Here is a 6,221-nt window from a genome sequence, read left to right on the forward strand (position 1 = left end):
AAACCCGGGAGGCGGAGCTTGCAGTGAGCTGAGATCTGGCTACTGCACTCCAGCCTGGGCGACAGAGCGAGACTCCGTCTCAAAAAAAAAAAAAAAAGAAAAGAAAAGGAGCGAAGGAGGCTCAAAGGTAATCTGGCTCAGGAAATGGCTCTAGGAGGCTTTCATCATGACCCAGGGTGGCCATTTGTGCTTTGGGAGCTCTTGTTTACTATTTATCTTTCCAAGGGAGAAACAGGCAGGAAGTCGGGGGAGCAGATTGAATGAAGCCTGAGGGCACCAGACCCGCCTGGGCGCTGCTCCTGCGCAGAGTTACCTGAACCTCAGCGCGAGGCTCCGATGTGTAGGTCTGAGGAGAGCACTGGATATTTCGTTTTAAAAGCAACGCGTACCTCCGCTCTTCCTTCTGCCTCCTCCCACCCAGCACACACTAGATGATTCTGACAGGAACATTTGGGGGAAAACTATGCTGGATGGTTCTAAAGGACATTTCACCCAAACTGGCCTGATTATCAAAGCTGATGTCCTCTGCAGGGGATTGACAGCCACAGGTGCAGACAGCTGCCAGGTGGGCAGAGGAGGGAGAGGATAGGAAGGAGACTGGTAGGAAAGGTGTCTGTCTGCCATGGAGACCTCCTAGGTTTCATGGAAGACCACGAAAACGTCGGTGACTTACTGTGTGAGAGCTCTGGATATCACTACTGGGTGAAAAGGCGGTTGTTAGAGAAAAACAATGGCTCATAGGTCAATCATTTGAACACAGATCACGTGGTCTTTGATTCGTAATCCAGGTAGCCCCAACCTGCTGTCATTTTTTTATATTAAGATTTTATTTTTCAGAGCAGTTTAAGGTTTACAGAAAAAGGTACAGAAAGTACAGAAAGCATAAAGTACAGACAGTTCCCTCCCACCCATTTCCCCTTCATTAACATCTTGGATTAGTGTGGTACATTTGTTAAAATTAAGGAAAGACTATTGATACATTATCATTACCTGACATCTATAGTTCACAGCAGGGTTCACTCTTTGCACTGCACAGTTTTATGGGTTTCGACACATGCATAATGTCTTGTATCCACTATTACAGTATCATACAGAAGTGCTTCCCTGTCCTGAAACCCCCCCACCCCAATGCCCTGCCTGTTCATCCCTCCCTCCCCACAAACCCCCCGGCAACCACTGACCTTTTCACTATCTCTGTCTTTTGCCTTTTCCAGAGTGTTTACAGTTGGAATCGTACACTATGTGGCCTTTTGGGATTGGCTTCTTTCACTTAACAATAAGCATTTACGGTCTTTCTATGTCTTTTTGTGGCTTGGTAGTTCATTTCTTATTATTGCTGAATATTATTCCACTGTGTGGACTTGCTGTCATTCTTACTCAGCCTTCGAGTTAGCATTCCAGCTAGACTGCATCTTCCTGCAAAGAAAGAGACAAGAAGCAGATGAGGCCTTTACCAGAAAACCTCCCCAGGCTCTGGCAGCCTCAAGCAATTTTCACGATTTTTTATTCTGGCGTAGACTCAGTCCCACTTACATTGCTTGTGGAAGGTATTTGTAGTTGTCTTTTTTACATCCCCAACATATGAAATTCTTTTCTATGTTTGGGGGAAATCCAAATCTATATGTGACTCTGAGTAGAAACCAGGACCTAACTACACTACAAAAGCCAAAAGTACCAGACTTTTTTCTTCCCATAGGCCCTAGAAGTGCCCTAAGCCTGCCCAGTCACATGTACATGTGAGACTTGGAATGTGGAATGAGGCACACGGAAGCAGGAAGAGTTTGGAATGCACTCCAGGGAATGCGGAGCTGTCATTGGCAGCGGGGCTGGTGGCTGCAGCCAGCTTTCAGTGGGGGTATTATCAGCTCCCTAACCAGGATGTTGTGTGGGGGTAAATTATTCAGACCACTTGGCTGCCTTTTAGTCCTAGCCATTTTCTGAGTGTAGATCTCTAGGTTTCCTTTAGTGCTGTGAGGTTTTTTCCGACATCCTGCCAGTAACTGCCTTATTTGATTCAAGTAGCCGTTGCCAGTTTCTATTTTTGAGACAGAATGCTGAGAGTATGAAAACTAGTACTAGGAGTGGGGTGAAGGAAGTAAGAGGAATATGGTACTGGATACGTGCTTTTATTGGGACCGAAAGCAGTGAGCATCTGGCTATTCAGGAATTAGAACCTGGCAGTCATTGATACACAGTAACAAAATAGGTGATCTGAATATCACATGAGTCATTTGGAATGAAGTGCCCACGTGGGCACTTTGGTTTTGGTGTACTAAGTTACTATAGAACAGCATGAAGCACTGTGGAGTAGGGCAGGTAAATCTCTTGGTATTTGCAATGGTCTGCATGTGTCTCCCAAAATTCGTGTATTGGAAACTTAATTCCCAATGCAACAGTGCGGGAGGTGGGGCCTAATGGGAGGTGTTCAGGTCATGAGGCCTCTGCCCTCATAAATGGATGAATGTTGCTATTTTTAAAAAGCTTGCATTGTCTAGGTGTAGTGGCTCATGCTTGTAATGCCAGCACTTGAAGCCACTTACTATATGGGTTCTAAACTGACTGATGTGAACCAGCCATAAGTTAACCTAACAATGCCATAGGCTGGACACCCTAACTCATACCCAATAGTTCAACAATGTATAGCCAATCACTTATCAATGTTATTTCTGTAAACCAATGAGAATTCCTGTCAAACAATTTTTCTATCAGTCCACTCCTTATTCCCTTCACCTTTAAATACCTGCTTGTTCGGTAGCTCACGCCTGTGATCCCGGCACTTCGGGAGGCCAAGGCGGGCGGATCACCTGAGGTCGTGAGTTCGAGACCAGCCTGACCAACGTGGAGAAACCCCGTCTCAACTAAAATGCAAAATTATCCAGGCGTAATGGCGTATGCCTGTCATCCCAGCTACTCAAAAGGCTGAGGCAGCAGAATCGCTGCCTGGGCAAAAGAACGAAAAAAAAAAGAACGAAACTCCGTCTCAAAAAAAAAAAAAAAAAAAAAAACCTGCTTATTACAAAAAATGGAGCATATCCCAAGGCAACTTGGAAGCATTTCCTGGACAGCTGTGCTCACTTTGGCTCAAGTATTAACTTAATATTATATTTTGTGACTCAGCTTATTTCTCTAGGTCAACAAGTCCTTAGAAATGAAAAAAGAAAAAAGGGGAAACCTGCATGGTTACCTGGGGTCCCCCTTGTCCTGGTCCTGCCACTAGAATCCTACTTGTAGTTAATCCCAGGTATGGTGAATAGAGGTTGGACAAGAGCCAACGAGGTGGAAAATCTTTGCCTCTGACCAAATTGCCTAAACTGAGTTCATTCCCAGACTCAATTTTCCTGGAATAAAGAGGATCTTGGGTAAAATTGAGGGAGTCCTTGTGTCTTACTTCAGACTGCTATAACAAAAATCCCATAGATTGAGTGGCTTAAACGATAGGACTTTATTCCTTACAGTTGTGATGGCTGGGAAGTTTAAGATCAAGGTGTCAGAGGCATTCAAACCAGAGTGACTCCATCTTGAATACGGGCTAGGTAAAAAGAGACTGAGACCTGCTGAGCTACAATCCCAGGAGGCTGGGCATTCTTAGTCACAAGATGAGATAGGAGGTTGACACAAGATATAGGTCGTAAGGACCCTGCTGATAGAACAGGATGTAGTCAAGAACTGGCCAAAACCCACCAAAACCAAAATGACGATGAAAGTGACCTTTGGTGGTCCTCACTGTTCACTATATGTTAATCATGCATTAGCATGCTAAAAGACACTTCCACCAGCACCATGACAGTTTACAAATGCCATGGCAATGTTGGAAGATACCCTATATGGTCCCCCTTGGTAAGGCCCCTCTTGGTTAAAAATGAATTCAGGCTGGGCATGGTGGCTCATATCTGTAATGCCAGCACTTTGGGAAGGTGAGGTAGGCAGATTTCTTGAGACCAGGAGTTTGAGACTAGCCTGGGAAAGATGGTGAAACCCCATCTCTACCAAAAAAAAAAAAAAAGAGTTAGCCAGGTGTGGTGGTGCATGCCTGTGGTCCCAGCTACTTGTGAGGCTGAGGTGGGAGAATTATCTGAGCCTGAGAAGTTGAGGATTCAGTGAGATGTAGTTGCACCACTTGCACTCCATCCTGGGTGACAGAGTGAGACCCTGTCTCAAAAATAAAGGATGGATTTGGTTCTACAGGATGTTAATTGCTATTCTCTTTGGATTAATTCACCTTGCACTCTTTGCTAACAGCTGTGGGTGACAGGACTGAGCATATACAGGGTCACGAGGCACGGGGAGCTTTTTTCCCCTGAAAGGGGGAAACTTGAGAGCTGATGGAACTGCTGGAAAAGATTCCTTCCTGACTGATAAGCAGCTTCCTGAACTTTTGATTCAGTATAGCTGCGATGAATGGGTCTTTCTCTAGCCTTCCTGAGCTCCTCACCTCCCCTGCCTCACTGCAAGCAGCACTTTCTTCCTTTCCCTTTCCTCCCTCTCTCTGTCTCGCCTTTCCCTTTTCTATCTTTTCTTTCACTCAGGGCAACTGTCTGCTGTTCCATCTTGCCCAGAGACCACATGTTGAAACTCCTAGTTAGAGATCATTCCACTCCACTTTGAGTGGATCAAAGACAACATGGACCAACGGGGGCAAGTTTGAGCCTTGCTAGGTTGATTTTGGGGACTGAGCAGGGTGGCTAGTGTCTGTGTTTTTTCACACATATTTTGCTGCAACTGGAAAGGAAAATGGTCATTTGGTTTCCCTCTCCAGCCAGTTGGGTGGTATCTTGCAAAATTGAGAGGCTTTTTGCCTATGGTTCCTTTGTAATGTGGCTTAACCCCCATAGCCATGGTGCAACAAGCAAGTCCATCAAAGCCACTTAGAGAAAGGGAACCCGGAAATCTAGCATGCTGGCAATAGGGCAAGAATTTCGTACCAATTAGACTTCTGGACTCTCTCTTTCTATGTAAACCAGTTGAATGAATGATAAAAGTCACTGTCTCCTCTGCAAGGTTTTGATTAATGGGAAAAGAGTTTGTGAAGCTATTCTTAGGCTATAGCAAATCTGGTGTACTTTGTGCTATGAATTTGTCTTTGTTGTTCTATCATAAAAAGGGATCCAAAGGATAAAATGTGGGTGTAGGACCGAAGCCCACTGTTCAAGCCAACCTAGCAAACTGGTCAGTTACAGACTTTGCTGCAGGTCCCTGAAACAAAAACTGGATGAGATTTTCCTCTGGTTTTGTTTTATGTCCTTGGGAGCTTGACCTTGTGACTATGTGGAAGTACTTTCTTTTGACTTCTACCAACTGGAGGATGGGATTTTGGGGGTTTATATCATAGTTAGCCCTAAAAATTATCTTCAACAGTAAAAAACCTTTGCAAGCTCAAGATTGGCTGCTCTGGGCTCCTTCTGGGAAGAACACTAGAAACAACCTAATGCTGTAGCTCAGTAGCTAAGGCTTTGTCTTTTTACAGTGGTGTCCCAGGTTCAACTCCCAGCTTAGGGAATGAGTCATTTCTGCTTTGATACATGTGTGATTTTTTTTTTCTTTTTTTCTTTTCTTTTCTTTTCTTTTTTTTTAAGAGTGAGTTTTGCTTTTGTTGCCCAGGCTGGAGTGCAATGGAGCGATCTTGACTCACTGCAACCTCCGCCTCCTGGGTTCAAGTGATTCTCCTGCCTCAGCCTCCCAAGAAGTAGCTGAGATTACAGCCATGTGCCACCACACCCAGCTAATTTTGTATTTTTAGTAGAGATGGGGTCAGGCTGATCTTGAACTCCCGACCTCAGGTGATCCGTCTGCCTCCGCCTACCAAAGTGTTGGGATTACAGGCATGAGCCACCGTGCCCGGCCTATGTGTGTGATTTTTGCCATTTATTGATTATTTTCCCATGTGTGAACAACTTCTAACTTCCTATCTTGAATTTTCTTTTCTCTGAGCTACCTTTGGAGATTCTAGATCTTGTAAAAACTGCTTACCGCTTCTTACAAAATATCTTGTATACCGTAGTTAAGTCATAACTTATGGTATAACTTATATACCTTAGTTAGGTTTATTGGTTTCACCTCAGAGGTTACCTTTAGTAAAACTGAAAAGCCAGAAATATTGACTCTTTGTCCTGGATAGAGTCTGGGAATAAGAGATTTGGTTAAAAGTCAGCTTAATTAAAAACAGATATGCCAGCTACACATATATTTAAGAGGCATTTATGTTTTCTTCTTTTCTTGGATCT

The sequence above is a fragment of the Mandrillus leucophaeus genome, unplaced genomic scaffold (genome assembly GCF_000951045.1).
Source record: "Mandrillus leucophaeus isolate KB7577 unplaced genomic scaffold, Mleu.le_1.0 Scaffold767, whole genome shotgun sequence".
NCBI classification, from domain to species: Eukaryota; Metazoa; Chordata; class Mammalia; order Primates; family Cercopithecidae; genus Mandrillus; species Mandrillus leucophaeus.